We start from the raw sequence: 15,664 nt of genomic DNA, 5'->3' as shown, positions 1-15,664 counted from the left end.
CGGAGACGTGGGCGCACGGCGAGCGGGGCAGGGCGCCGGGGCCGCCCTTAGGCCTTGTCGCGGAGCCGCAGAGTCGGAGCCGCCGCCACCATCATCTCCCCCACCGCCGCGTGCCGAGCCAGGCCCCTCTGCGTCGCCCGCCGTAGGGGGCGGGGCTCTGCTGGCCGTTGGCCCCGCCCACTGCACGGAGGGGCGGGGCCTGGTAGCCGCCAAGGGGCGGTGGGAGCGGTAGGTTGGCTTTTGCTACCCGTCCCGCTGGGGCCTAGGAGAGTGGTGCCTGTAGCCCGCCCCAGCGCTCCTCTCCTGCGGGCCAGGTCAGATCTAGCCGGAGGCCACGGAGGGCTCCTGGCGCACACAAGGGCCAGACCAGACCCCCTGTCCCTGCACACGTTGGCCGAGGACCAATGTCCTTCGTTTCCTTTCCACTAATGTAACCGCGCTGCAGGGTTGGTCCCCGCTTTGCTCCTGGGAAGGTGACAGCCCGACGCAAAATCCAGGGATGCAGCAATTGAAGGTGTGGGTTGGTTTTAGTTGAAATTGTTCCCTGCGAGGCTGGTAATATTTAAATTCTGAAGCTTTGGGGAATCCTGCCAGCTGGGTATGTTCGGCCAGTCCGATGATGCTGGGATTTTTGCAGTACAGTGGCTAGAAACGTTGTCTTTGGTAACATGGCCGGATCGTGATGTGGGTGGCGTCCTGGAGTAAACCACAGCTTCCCTGCTGGGTCTTCTTCCAGTAATTTGAAATGTAGCTGTGATGGACATAAGTCATTTTTCTCATTCACATCTGGATTCTCTAAGATTCTTATTGCAAATACCATTAAATGTTTTTATGTATGCTTCAGTGGGATGCTGAGGGATTTTGTCCTGGGGTCAGGCCAGGTGTAAAAAAACACAAGACTAGGAAATGCTTAAAGGACATGTTTCATAAAATGTAAACACACGTGTGACTGTATCCTCCATTCCCCCTAGAGGACCAGCAGATAGGCTCTAAGGTTTCTTTCACGTTCTATTCATACAATTGTTCTTCTGAACTGTAATGACTAATCCTGTCCTGAAGCTACTGAAATTTGAGAGAACTGTAGTACAAATAAGTAAGTATGACTTGTGGCCAACCTTTGAGAATTGTGATGTATCCTTTCTGGTTGTTGGGTTTTTTGGGCATACCTTGGATCTTGCACACACAAATTTTATCTTAGTGTAGACATTTATAGCCAGAATACATACCATTTTGTCTTCTATGTCTTCAGTTCTCCTTCCCTTTGATTTTCATCCTAATATTCCCCTTTCTTCTCCAAAACGCTAGCATTGCCTTAAGTCAGTGGTGGGCAAAATGCAGCCGGGGGGCTGGATGCAGCCCACCAGGCCATTCTATCCAGCCGGGGGCCCTAAAAATTTAGAAAATTAATATTTATCTGCCCTGGGCATGTGGCCCTTAGTGGCTTGCCAAAACTCAGTAAGCGGCCCTCTGCCCAAGATAATTGCCTGCCCCTGCCTTAAGTCTTGCTTTGGATGATGTGCAGGAACTTGGAATTGGAGCCACAGCAAAATAAGGCTGTTAAGGGACCTGAGAAGTCCTCTAGTCCAGTTCTGTGCCCAGGATAGGATTATTCCCTCTTGAACCACCAAGAAAAATGTTTGTATAACCTGTGCTTAATAACAGCTAATGGAGGAGTTTCCACAGCCTCTCTAGGTAAACTGATCTAGGATTTAGGATTTGAGCCTCCATATGGAAAGCAGAATAGTCTTGAACCTGATGATGCTTCAGGATGTGTTGCACCGCTCTGATATTCCAGGGAGCATTGCTATTTTGTCGGCCGTTTACAAAGTACTTTCCTCCACAGTCCTGTAGCTCTGCTAGGGGAGGAAAAGGAACGGGGTTGTGGCCCTGCAGAACACCATCCCTTCAGCCGCAGGAGTGGTTGTTAGCTATGAGTGGTCCGTTTCACTGAGCTGTGTTGGGGAGAGATTTTCTGGTTCCACGATACTGTCACAGAGAGTGAGCACAATTTAGATGGAGCTTTCTACAAACTGCTAAGCAGGTAGTACACTAGAACCTGCATTTTTTTTTGTTTTTTTGTATAGGGACGATTTGCAGCACACTTAAGTCACAGTGGGTTGCCAAATGAAGAATGAGCCACTAAGGTGCCTGCTGTGGCTTATGTTTCAAAAAGGCACTACTTCTCTGATCACGTGGAGCTGCTAGGATCCCATGTAGCTAACCAGAGAAGCAACATCCTTTAAAATAAAAGCCACAATAAATAGCTGTTTGCTGTGGATATATATGTACTCTCAGCTAGTTCATCCTTGCAGTAGGATAAGGAACCCAAGCCTACAAAGAATCTAGGTTTTCCTGTACTACATCTCAAAGACTTGCTTGAAAAGTAGGTCGGTACTTTAATTCATTTTCAAGTCCATCCTTCATGACTGATTCACATTACTTGTACACTTCTAATTTAGTCACTGTATATCCTACCAAGATTAAAGTGAAGTCTAAGCACTTCCAGTTTCCATTGACCTCAGAAAGTTTGTAAGTACATTTTCCCCAGTAACAGTGAAGGCCAAATTATCAGCTTGTCCCCTGGAGATACAGCAGAATCAGACTAAAAACCTATTGCACTTAACAGTGAAAGGACCATAATGCTACCTTCTGCTTGACGCAGTACCAACAGGCCGTGCTCCCCACTTAGGCAATGGGCAGGAGAGGCAGGTGGGAATGCCGGTGTCCCCCCTGCGAATGCTAGCTGGGGAGTGGAAGCGCCGGATGAAGTGCCATGGCCATGTCCGGGAGCACCGTGGCCAGGTCGCTGTCTGGTTGCTGGTGGGGCATGTGTGCCCCCCCGCCCCCCAAGGTGGCACCAGTTGCTTATGATTTGAGGTACAGGAAAGAATTAATGTAGTTTTGGTTTTCATTAGAAAATAGCTGATAGTAGCAGGGCTGTTTAGAGTAACTTTTTTTCCACTCTGTCTCCAGTGTTTCTATTTCTGGCATGGGACAACCAGGCCCCAACTATGCACTAAGCTCAGGACATATGTCGTCACTATGGATTTCTGTCAGCTCTTCTGTGTTACTATGAAGAGACATAGTCTTTGATCAACGCTGCTTCGTCAGCAAAAGTCTCTAGACCCAGTTATACAAGCAAAACTATTCTTTTGCCACTCTAGCTTGTTTTGGGAAGTATTTGTATGCTGTCAGTACAAAACTTAACTATCCTGGCATTGTTGCATCTGTTCAAGGAGTGCTTTGCCAGTATGGAGTAGTGCAGTTCTTTAAATCAGTAAAACACTACTGCAGGCAGGGTTTCCAACTCTGATGCATTAACAGTGTGGTCAATACTCCCAAAAGATCTTTTCTTACAGCCACATCCGGTGAAGATATGTGATTATAAAGAATCCCAACTTTTATTCTTTTTTTAATGACTTCTTATATTGCAATTAAGTTTGAAAGTATACCCTGAGTAGTGAATCCAAAGAGCTAAGGAGCATAATGTAACAAGTGCAAATTTTATGTTATCCAAATCTTGTAAGGTGTTTTTACACGTGCTCTGGGAGTGGGGGGGAGGTGCTTTATTTAGAGTAGATCCAAGAGCTGTTTTAATTAACATGTTGTAACATGCTCCTGTATCAGCATCTCTGCGCTTCAGTATGACAGTGGGGGCGCTTTCCCTAAAACTCATCAAATGAGCTTTAGTGAAAAGTGCCCCCACCACCATTTTGAAGCACAGGGATGCTGATACATGAGATGCAGAGGCTGGCTGGATCACACCAATTACCATGCTCCAGTAGGCTCGATTAATTGAGTCTGTTCTGATATGCTGTAATTACAGCATGTCAGAGCAGCCTCATGGCTCGTGTACAGGCACTCATGCTCTTTAAGTCAATCTAATGATTTTTTTTTTCTGGGGAGAGCTGGACTCAGGAGTTTTGGACACTTGCATTTAGCAGTACTATCCATGATCTACATACCAGTTCTACATACAATATGTTTTCAGCACTTCCTTTTTAAAATTAATTTTCCCCAACCTGTTTTAATTTCCCACAGCAGCATTAAGATGATTTTAGTTTAAAATATAGAAATATGTTTTCATAATGGTCCCAAGACTAGATCTCCACATGAGAAGAAGCACATACAGAGTAATGGTCTCAAGACACTTACTTTTTAGGTACAAGGCATTCCTCTCTTATGGCTGTGACCTAAAGACTTTTAATTTTCCTTTTTACTTTTTTAACTCTTAACTTTGTTGATTGAAATATTTTGAATGTGAATACCTGAATACTAGGGATCTGGGTTTTCCATTTCCCACAGATAAACTAAGTAAACCATGGCTTTTATCAGAGGCAAACGTGGATTTCTCATTTTACCGGAGAAGCCTGCAGATTTTGCAGGTTTGGGATGAGCCTTCTGCAGGTTGGCAGAGTTCCAGCCTGCAGGGGGCTGGGAGGGAGTGGGAGGAGGGTGGTCAGGCAGGGGGCGCAACCTGCATGTATATGCACACAGTGCTAGGCAGCTTAGAGAGCAGCTCCCAGAGGTAAGTGGGGAGCGGGGAAATTGAGCCCTTATAGAGAAGGAGGGAGGGAATTGGGCAGGACTGAGACTGGGGCTGCTGCCCAGCAGCTGAGCACTGTGTGGCGTGGGGCATAGGGCTGCAATGTGTGGCTGCAGGGCCCCAGTGGGGAGCAGGATGGGGCCGCGGCTGGGTTGTCTGGGGGGGGAGCCGGCTCCCTGCCACTGTGTGCAGTCCTGGGGGGGCGGGACCTGCACCCCCCAGATTGTGTGGGGTGGGGTTGGGCACGGGCTGCAGGCTCAGGCTTCTGCCTTGCTGTCCTCCCCCGGGGCCTCTGCAGCCTAGCGGGTACAACCTGGTGCAGCAGGCAATAGTGGAGCCATGCGGAGAAGCTGCTTGTTGCTGCAAACTCCATGCTGCCCTGGCGATGCGCCCCCTGTGCATGCAGCAGCTTTGAGAGGTGCAACCTTGTGCTGCCACCCCGCTGCAGCCACACGTGCAAAGGGTACATGACCAAGGCAGCACTTGCCTTGCAGCTACAAGCAGCTTCTCCATGCGGCTCTGCTGTTCCCTGTTGTGCTGTGTCATACCCGCTGGGCTCTGGAGGTCCCAGGAGAGGGCAGCAAGGTGGCAGCCTGCACCTGCCCCCACACCCACACCCACACCGTGCACAGATCCGGGGGTGTGGGTCCCCCGTGCTCCTGGGAGTGTAGGCAGGGCCAGGGAGCCGGTCCACCCAAGCCCGCAGCCCACCCTGCCCCCACCCTGTGCACAGATCTGGGGGGCGTGGTCATCCTCTGCCCCCTGGGGAGTGCATGCCCCAGCAGGGAGCCAGCCTTCCCTGCCCAAATCCTCAGCAGGCAGGCAGCAGGGAAGAACTGGGCTCTGTTCTGCTGCAGCCACTGGCTCCTGACAGGCAGGGGGGCTGTGGACCCAGGTCCCTGGCCCTGTAGCTCTGGCAGCTGGGGGCCTCCTCCAGCAGGGCAGGGCAGGGGCAGGGAGCTGTGGGTGGGGGGTGAGGGGCACCAGCAGGGCCAGGGGGCTGGGGGGGAGGGAGTGAAGCACCAACAGGGCCAGAGGGGTTGTGGGGGGCCTTTAATTTTAATCACAGATTTTGGGATTTTTACCACAGTATTTGTGATTTATTTATATATTTTTTTAAATCAGAGAATTGTAGTGTATTGGGGAAAACCAGGATCTTGGCTGAATACTGAGCTGAATACTGCACTGAATTTTTCAGACTCATAATTTCTGCTGTACCCCTTTGCAGTTGATTGTAATATTGGTACTTTTGATCTCCTGGCATTGCAGTTGAAGTTATGTTAACAAATCAGTGTTTGTTTCTAACTCCTGGTTTTCAGCAGATTTGTGTCCACATTCAAGTGCTGAAGGACTTTTACTGTTTCTAACAAACCAGCTTTAATAGGGAAGGTGTTAGCTTTGTTTTTTTCCTGCCCAAAAAGAAACATTCATTGATCTGTATTTGCATTGAAATTGACATACTTAAGGAAAGCCAAGAGCATTTATTGGTGGAGTTATGTAATGGTAAAAAATAGATCAGTTTATGAAGCAAATGCTTTGACTCCAAATCCACCAAAGCCCACTACAGTACAGTGAGAAGTTTTCAAACCTACTGGCATTAACAAACTCTGACAGGTTGTGCACCACCGATCTTAAATGATACAACTATAAGTACCACTCGCATATTTTTCAGTTCAACCTTAAGTACCACCAGCAAATTTTTGTCATATAAAGTTGTAAATCCTATGGCATTTCTCACTAATATGTAAAAGTATCTAAGCATGGAAAATGCAATGCACAGTTTCTAAAATGCTAGTAGTGAAATCACACAGGAAAATTATTGCATTTAAATACAGAGCTAATAGTTGTGAAGAATATTGTGGTGTACTACTTTTATAGTCATGAGCTTGTAATATACAGTGTTGTCTTCTAGAGAGCAGCAAGATAGGAGAGTAGCAAGTCAAGTTATTGTTTAATTATTGTAAGCTGCCCTGAGCCTTTAGTGGGGAAGATGGCATATAAATTGAATATAACAGCACATAGAGAGGATAACAGGTATGTTTCTCTTTCTGGTGGTAACAGAAGCTTTTCTTCAGATCAGGTTGTAAGAATCAGTTCTGGGAGCCAAAAGATAAGTATTCAAATGCTGAATTTCCCCCTGTGTGTATGTTTGTCTTCAATTCAGTTCTTAAGAAATAGATGTGTTTAGATATTCTTCTATAACAGAGGTAGGCAAAATATGGGCTGAAGGCCAGATCTGGCCCAACAGGTAATTCCACCCAGCCCTCAGGGCCTGTCCGTAAGCACTGGCCGTGGGCTGTCTCTCTGCAGGCCAGTGGCTCCATGGAGGCATGGTTCTGGTCACTAAACAACCACCGTGCACCCCAGCCCCAAGCCAGGGGGTGCTTGAGACAAGAAGCCTCTGCCAGGCAGAGGCTTTTGCCTGGGCACACTGTGGATGTTTCCAGCCTTCCTGCTTGCGAAAGTGGGAATTCAGATAAGGGTCCTGTAACAGAGTTCCTGACTGAAACCCTGTTACTTGAGAGATCTTGCAGCTGGAAGCGATTACGGCCCGGTGAGGCAAGGAGACGCCCCACACCTGCTGAGAGCCAATGGGACTCAGTGCCTAGGGATATGAAGAGGAGGAAGTCTGGGGAAGGGTGCCTTCAGCAACCACCAGAGAAGAGAGGAGCTGCTAAGGACCCTCGCTGCAAAGGATCTGAAGGAGGGATCCATGATGCAAGGTCAGCGTGGGCCGAGGGACTCTGGAATCCAGGACCTGCAACCCATCCTTGCTACCTACCAGGAGCACATGGCAGCGGCGGTGAGTCTGGGGAGAATGGAACCATGGCTTGGGACAACCTGTGGCTTCATGCAGGGACGCAGTGAAGCAACTTGGGAGCCAAAGGGGGTGGAGGTCACCTGCCCAGCCCCTGAAGAGATGGGACCCAGCACCTCAAATTCAAGAAGAGAGGGAAATGGGGGCAGAGATCCGTGGACCTGACCCTGGACAAACGTCCGGATCCGCGTGCCGGCACAGAGCACGGCAAGAGAGACTGGGCGTCGCCTGTAACAAGCCGCTAATGGGGTAATTAATGGCGGGGAGTCAAGACACTCCTCCTCACTTACCTTTTCATTTTGAGTTGGCAGGGATGCTCTTCGGAGCACGGGGGTGATCCCAGAGACAACTCTGACAAGCTGCTGCCTCCTACTTCAGTATGTATTGTTAATTACAGCCCAGAATTTTGTAACCAGATGACAAAAAGATGGCTTTGCATCCTGTATGAGATCTTGAACCAGAAATTATGAAAGATTAAAGAGCATTCGACAGATATTTTTTAGTCTTCTTAGGCAGATGTAAAATTAACCTAAGAAGGAACACAAGGACTGTTCTATGGCATTGATCCTCTAGGAGTGATAGAGGAATCTGAAACAGAAATAGGGTTGGCAAGACTTGGTCTTTGTCACTTTGAGGCCTGGTCTACACACAGTTTTTTGTTACAGCGTAACATGGTGTGATTTACAGTATTTTGCTTACAAGTTATAGTGTGGAAGTGGTTTTACCAGTATCAACACACTTTACCTACTTAACCGTGCATGTATTCGTGTTCCCAAATACGAATGTCTTACATTGATAGAAGCAAAAGTAAACCATGTCAACACTAAATGAATTATGCTGCTTCAAGGATTCCAGTGTATTAATGCATATAACCTTTCTGTTTAGGAATAGTCCAATTAAGTGAAATAATTTAAGGCAATGAAGACCACTGAGAGTTTTATATGAGTAATATTTGCCTTTCCATCCTGCCCAGGTGAAATCCAGTCCTTCTTTCCCCAGCCCAATAGAGCAGCAGTTAGAAGCATAGAATCGAAGGACAAGAAGGGACCTGCAAGACCATCAAATCCTGCTACCTGCCATGGGCAGGAAGTTACTGGGCTAAAACGAACTCAACAAGGTGCTTATCCAGCCTCATCTTGAACACCTCAAAGGATGGTGACCTCTGCTGCGAATGTGTTCCAGATTCTATTTACCCTTATGGAAAAGAAGTTTTTTTTGTACATCCAGCCTACATTTTCCCTCTGTTGGTTTGTGCCCATTGATTCTTGTCCTCTCTTAAGATGCTTTCCTGAAGAGTTTCCCCCTTAGATCTTGGTGCTCACCCCTAACGTACTTGTAGGTGGATATCAAGTCACCTCTAAGTCTTCTCTTACTCAGACTGAACAGGCCCAGTTCCTGGAGTCTCATGGGGCCTATTCTCCAGGCCCCTAATCATATGGGTGGCCTTTCTTTATATGCTATCAAGCTTATCCACATCCTTCCTGAAGTGTGGTGCCCAGAACTGAACACAGTACTCCAGCTGTGGTCTCACCAGCGCCAAAGAGAGAGGGAGAAGCACCTCCCTGGCTCTACTGGCAACACATCGGCTGATGCACGCCAGACTTGTATTTGCTAGCAGCCTCATTGCACTGTTGACTCATGTTCATCTTCTGGTTGATTGTGACCCCCAGGTCCCGTTCAGATGCTGTGTCAGCCAGTGGGCCACCACCCATTGTGTAGTTATGGTGATCTAAACTCTGACAGATTGCGCACACCAATTTAAAACAATACAACCTTAAGTACCGCCAGCAAATTTTGGTCATATAAAGTAATTATAATCTGTTCACGCATACCACTGACAGGTTGTCTGTGTCCCACTGGTGGTACACGTACCACAGATTGGGAACTGCTGCAGTAGAGAACATATACATTAATCTGGTATTACAGATTATTTTAGTAACAAATGTGAGGTTTCACTCCTGTTGGCTTCAGTGTATTGTGCCTATAATTTCAATAGACTGCCTGTTTTACATTGTATTCCTCATCTTAATCAGTGTCAAGTTGCTATAGCAACTGGCATGAGCGTGCCAGAGAATAAATATCAACCACTGTAATTTTGTAAACAGAGCCAGTGTTTGAAAATATAAAATTTAATCCAGGTATCCTCGTGTGCAGTCACTTCTGCCTCTTGGATTACGACAAATCATTTTGTTTTATGAAATAGGGGGAATTTTGTCTGTAAAGTTTATTTCACTGTATATTAAATTAGGTAGACCCCAAATGATGTGCTTATCCTCAGTTTTTTTAAAAACACAATAGGAAACAAGAAACCCAGTCCTCATTTAAAGGTTTAGGTCCATAGAGTTCATACAGGGTGGCCAGTGTGCTTGTTGAGTAAGTTCAGACATGAAAACTTTTGCCAGAGTTCTTTGTCTTACTCAAGTAGTCCCCGTAAACTTGGTGGGATTACACAAGTGAACAAGATTTGGATTCTAGAAGGGCTGGAAAGATTCTGAGGTTCACCATGAAAATATACAGTGCATTTTAACATCTCTTTGTGGCAAGATCCTTCAGTAACCATCCAGGCTGAGAACTTGAAACTTGCTGGAGGTTTTAGACTGGCAAGCAGGCAGGATAGGGCTTGTTGAGATGGATTCAGAGCACCAAGAATAATCAAGATATCTACTTTTTTCAAAAGGAGACATTTCTCAAATAGAAAATTCAGAATGGGGAAAAATGAACAAATATTTAATTTATTCAAATATAACTGTGGGCGGGAATTTTAAGTGACTGAGGCCCTTGCCAAATGTTATACTTAAGATGTGATTAACCAGTTAATCATATCTTAAGTAGTAACCTGGCCACACTATGATTAATTGTGTAGCAAATTAATGGTGTGATAAAATAGGGAATAAGCCACAAAGTTGTGACACAAAAACTGTAATAACTTTGTGGCTCATTCCCATGGTACCTTAAATTGTACTTGTGGCCATGCTGATAAAGACTTCCAGCCTCAGGAGTGCATGGGAGCCCTTTAAGTCTGGGAAGTACATGAGAGTCAGAGTACAGTTCAGATGACTGCCACTCACAGCCTCCAGGGTGCATCAGTGACAAGGGCTCTGATGTGCTCCTGATGCTGGGGGCCCCTATCAGCTGCTGCAACCAACAGCCAGGGCACAGTGGAGTCTATGGCTCTGATTTTCCCCCATGGCTGGGAGCAGCAGCTGATCTGTTCTCCCAGCCCTTAACTCTGTCCAGTATGCACCCAAGGCTTGGAGCAGGGAGCAGCTAATTGGTTTTTTAATTGCTGGTGCAGGGGGATGATCCTGGGCTCTCCCTGCAGCAACAATATGGCACCATGTGATCTGATCCCACAGTTGTACTTTCTGCCATGCACATTTATCATGGCAGGAAGCCTGGTTTTGGGATCACACATCAGATCCCCTGGCACCTTTAATTGAATGTCAGCCAGGGGCCTGAGTTGGAGACATGGAAATTCTGTATAATAGCATTAAGTCTTTGTGACCACCACTGACTGGCTTTCTTGATCCTGTCAGGGGCAAAACCCTTTAATGCAGATGGGAGTAGTTGCATTGACTTCAATGGTCTGTAAATCACATCTTTAAGAAGCGTTTTCTCTTCTTTCAGTTTGAGCACTGGAATGCTACATTTTGTGGGGTTGTAAATCCCATTTGTAAAACCAATGGTGAGTTATTAGCCATGAAGAAATGGAGATTACTCAAGCAGAGAGAGAGGTAATCCTAATTCTTTTAGTCATGGCAATCAAGGACTTTGTTTCCACCCCAAAAAGCAACTTAAATTTAGGGGTGTTTAATAGAAAGCAATCGCCTGCATTCTGCTGTTATGAAGGATGGGACATGTTTGTACGCATTTGAATTTTATAAGTATACTTTCTATGGTTTTGTTTTTCTCTTCTGGGTGCTTGTGGAGAAAGCTATCTGTTCAAATGATTTTATGAATTGGAAGAAATGGCAGGCCTTGCTGTATACCCAAAACATATTCAACTAGAGGAGGGAAATTCTACAGGACATGTGTGAAATTGATTACTTTAAACATTGAAGTCATGAATGATACTGAATAGAAGTTCTGAACAGGTACTGCAGTTCAGGCTGAGGAGAAAGTGGTGCTGTCCTTCAGATCTAGAACTATGCACGGAAACTATCCACAAGAGATACTAGGGTTCACATGGGATTCCTGCTCTCCCAGCCATGCAGTCTCCTGTTGCGGGGAACAAACCATGTGGACAAGTAAAGCCAGAGGCAAAATCTGGCTTAGCAGATGCAGAAAGCAGCTCAAGTGGGGAACAAGGAACACCAGTGACATCAGACAATTTTCTTCAGTTTTTACTGTGAAGAATCTATCCTCTGTGATGATTTGCTGTGTGTCCCATCCTGAATTTACTGTATTCATTTCTTCTACCCCTTCTGTTCCTTTGTCTTTGTGTTCACCAAATCACTAACATATTTCCCCTGAAAGGATTTAAATAAAAAGGAAGAAAACCCCATACCATTGCATCATTTGTCCTGGCTGTACGTTGTATCTTGTCCCCCTTACTCTTTGTTGGGCCCTGGCTGTTTCCAGTCTCTTTGAGGTGCAGGAGCTGTTCTGTGTTTGTACAATGCTAAACACTGTGGTCCCAAGCACAGTTGGCCTTTAGTTGCTACCGTAATAGATATGATCAGTACACGAGTTTCTCAGTGTTGGCTTGGCCTTTAACTCTGTGTAAGCTTTTGACAAGATGCATTTGGCTGTTTTTAGCTTGGTTTTAGTTATAACATTTCTGATCCAAACATGGAAATATTGAGGTAAATCCTCAAGGAGCACAAACTGGCATAGTTCCCATTAGGCAATGCTCCCTTATGCTGACTGGAGATTGGGATTATTGTTTTTCAAGATCAGATAATTCTGCAACAGTTGTAGTTTGGTGTTTCAAATTTATCAGGAAAAATTGTTTTGCACTTAAAAAATCACAAGTTTCAAGCCAAAGAAATTGAAGTGCATTATAAATCACTAAAAAAGGAAGGTGAGTTTGAACTCAAGTCTTAGCTGTGTTGAATGCAACTCATTGGCCTAGACCAGGGGTTGTCAGTCAGGAGTATGCGTACCCCCAGCGGCACTTAGAAAGGTCCTAGCGGGTACAAGTGGGATGGGGCACAGCAGTGGTGTCTCCCCCAGTGTGTTCCTGTGCCCCCATACTGTGACCGGAGTCACCTTGTGCAGGTGCTGGTGAGGCTGAGGGAGAAGGGAGGCATGGCTTGGCCAGGAACACAGTTTGACTCTCCCCTGTGCTTCCCCAACTCGGCTGCACTGTCCCAGGGGCAGTGTTGCAGCGTGGCATACTTCGCCTGCTTACCTGGGGGGAGTGGGAGGGACGTGCTAGGCACCGCCAGCTCCCCATGGCACACCAGAGCACCTCCCTGCCCCCCACCGCAGCTCATTCTCCAGATTAGCCATTACCCACTTAGAGCAGAGCTTGGGGGGGGGTAGGGGGAGTGTATTTTGTGCCTGCCCCTGGCGGCACACGATTGGCCAGGTGCAAAGCCCATCAGCAGACAGCAGAGCCACACATGCAACCGACCATGGGAAAGCAACGTGGGGCACAGTGGTGATGATGGCGACAGCAAGCATCTATGCTGGTGCCTGAAAGTGGTTGTAAATTGAATTAGTGCCTGATTAATCTGCTCCCAGGCCTGCTAGCCCAGCAGGGTACCTTTGGTAGTGCATTGCTCTCCATGAAAGGCAGTGGGGCTCTGGCAGCCACGCTGCCACCAGCTGCTTCTTTGATAGTCCCTGGACAGGCAGCTGGGCTCCCATTGTCCCAGGACCCAGCCTGGCCTGGGCCACATTCACCCCTGCCCCAGCCTCACTACCTTCTGCACTCTGGGGGTCACCATCTGTCCCTGCCCTACCCCTTCCCTCCACTCATATGCTCACCCCGCTGAGGGGGTGGGGTGTGTGTTTGAGTCTGTGCCTGCATCTGTGTGTGTTTGTCTGTGTCTGTGTAGCAGAGCATGCTGTGCTCAATTTACTATCGGGGCCTGAGCAGTAGCCAGGCAGCCTGCAGCTGCCTGTAATGGTAATAAGCAGAGTTGCCTGATTAGGGAATGAGGCTCAGCTGCAGTATATAAGAGCTGAGTTCCCTGAACTTCAGGGCAGGAGTTTGCTACTACCAGCTGAGGAGGCAACATCTGGCTGAGCTGCTGCCTGGGACATCTTGGAGGTAAGGCCTAGGGCTGTGGGGAAGGAAGAGGTCCTATGGTCCTGAGCATGACCTGAAACTGTACCCTGCAGGGGAAGGGTGGCCTGGTGGAGCTACTTGTGGTGGGATAGCTCCCCAGAAATGCCAGGACAGTTACCTCCCTGGTGAAAGGCTAGTAGGGGCACCCGAAAATCTCAGCCCTCACATCCCTGGTGGGTAAGACCTGAGACGGGGAGCCCAGACTCACTGCGAGCACCAAGGCAGGGCCTAGGTCAGTGGAGGGACCTGCGGCAGCATCCAGTCTGGCAGGAGAGCCTGGGTGCATTATGGAGATGGGTGTTAGGCTTCAGAGGGGATGGGGCTTGGATCCCTAGTCCCACTGTGAAGGGCTTGAAGCCCAGTGAGGGGGCCTGGGGCCTAGAGATATAGAGAATGGTTGATGCCTGGGGACAGGGCTTGGAGCCCGAGGATAGGGCAGGCTTGGAACCCAGGGACAGGGCTTGGAACCTGAGGACAGGACTTAAAGCTGGGAGAGGCTTGTGGCCCAGGGATGGGGCTTGGAGCCTGAGGAGAGGGCCTGGAGCCTAGGGAAGGGGCTGGTAGGGCCAGAGATGGGACTGGGAGCTCAGTTGATGAGATTATGATGAGGCTGGGTGTTAGGTCCTAATGATGATGAGGCCGGGTGTTAGGCCAAGAAACATTTACAAGGCATGGGACATCTCAAGGGAAGGTCAGAACATGTACAGAGGGCCTTGTCATTAGGGCAGGTAAAAGGTAACCTCCCACCTGATTAACATCAGATAATCAGAACATCAAGGCATGGCAGGAAAGATGGGTGGGTGCTTTGCCCGAAAACAAGTGGGCGGGCCTAGATTGAGATCAGCCCCAGGACGCCCGCTTGTTACAGTCTGCATCTGCATGCATGTGTCTGTTCCCTGCTAACCCAGTGGGAGCAGGCGCATGGCCTTTGGGGCAGTGGTAGGTAGGGGCAGAGTCCAGCCTGCAGCAGCAGCTGCCTCTGCCCCACACACACATCTGTGGGGCACGTGGCCCCCAGGCCTCCACCGGGGTGTGCACAGCAGCAGAAGCCCCCTGTTGTACAAGGTTGAAAATGCCCAGTTGTGGCTAGGTCGGTGGGCTGGACACCAATGAGGACACAGTTTATGATTAAAATGCAATATTTATTTGGCTTTAACCTATAAAATATTGACAACTTAAGCAAATGATTTCCTATATAATACTAATCTATGACAACATACAATAATCAAACAATCAAAGCTGAGGAGCGATGTCCGTTGGGTCACGAGGTTCGGGTCAAGGCCCCTTGCTTTCAAAACCACGAGTGGTTTTGGTGCGACTGGCCAGGGCCCTGGTCTCAGACCTGGTCAACAGCTCATATTTCTTAAAAGGTCATTTAATGATCAAAACATAATCAATCAAAACAATTGCAAACAGCTAAACAGGAAATTACGTCTGTTGAGTCACAGGGTTCAGGTCAAGGCTCCTTGCTTTCAAGATTGTGGACGACCTTGGTGCGGCTAGCCAAGACCCTAGACCCAGACTTGGTCAACGGCTCACGTCTTTTACAGGAAAGACAGACAAATACAAATATAAATAGCTACAGTCTTACGTGCATGCTTACCACTGCAGCAAACAAAAGGAGCAGCTTCATGGCTGGGAACATTAGTCTCCTTGCGGAGGCCTCAAGAATGACCCGAGGCAGTGCTTGGCAGGTGGCAAACCTGTGGGTGATCAGTCCGCAGGCCCTTTGATGCTTGAAGTTACAGTTCGAACTTCCCCCGTCAAGGCCTTGTGGCTTTACCCTTACTCTTTTTCACTTATTCTTACTGGCCAATTGTGTTACCTTCCTGCCAGCATTCTGTTTACTCGTCAGCAGCCCCTTCCTCACGCAGTCCCCTCATTGTCTTCTGCTTAGCCACTTATGTTGCAGTTTCCTTCCTGCTTCGATGGCGGTTTGATGCGATTGACTTTCCTGCCTTGTGAGTGTGACAGGGGTCACCCGTCCAGAGGCCTGTGTTATGGCCTAGCATTCTGCCATTTCACTGTGGCCTGGCCATTCATCTGGGGAGATGCCTGTGAC

The 15,664-nt window shown here is 47.9% G+C and overlaps 1 long non-coding RNA gene across 2 annotated transcripts; it reads left to right on the top strand.

Annotated features, from left to right (window-relative positions):
- Positions 1–6: 6 nt before the first annotated feature.
- Positions 7–11,633, top strand: LOC109310535. 2 transcript variants are annotated; one of them, XR_002101241.1, is made up of 3 exons: positions 7–514; positions 8,338–8,481; positions 10,992–11,633. It is a non-coding gene; the product is annotated as an uncharacterized LOC109310535 (long non-coding RNA). The 2 variants fall into 2 exon arrangements; XR_002101240.1 differs by lacking the exon at positions 7–514 and having other exon boundaries at positions 7,707–8,481.
- Positions 11,634–15,664: the final 4,031 nt, after the last annotated feature.

Source organism: Crocodylus porosus, unplaced genomic scaffold (genome assembly GCF_001723895.1).
Source record: "Crocodylus porosus isolate Cpor-Errol unplaced genomic scaffold, CroPor_comp1, whole genome shotgun sequence".
In the NCBI taxonomy this organism is placed as follows: domain Eukaryota; kingdom Metazoa; phylum Chordata; order Crocodylia; family Crocodylidae; genus Crocodylus; species Crocodylus porosus.
The sequence above is the reverse complement of the archived record's forward strand: the minus strand, read 5'-3'. Positions and strand labels throughout refer to the sequence as shown.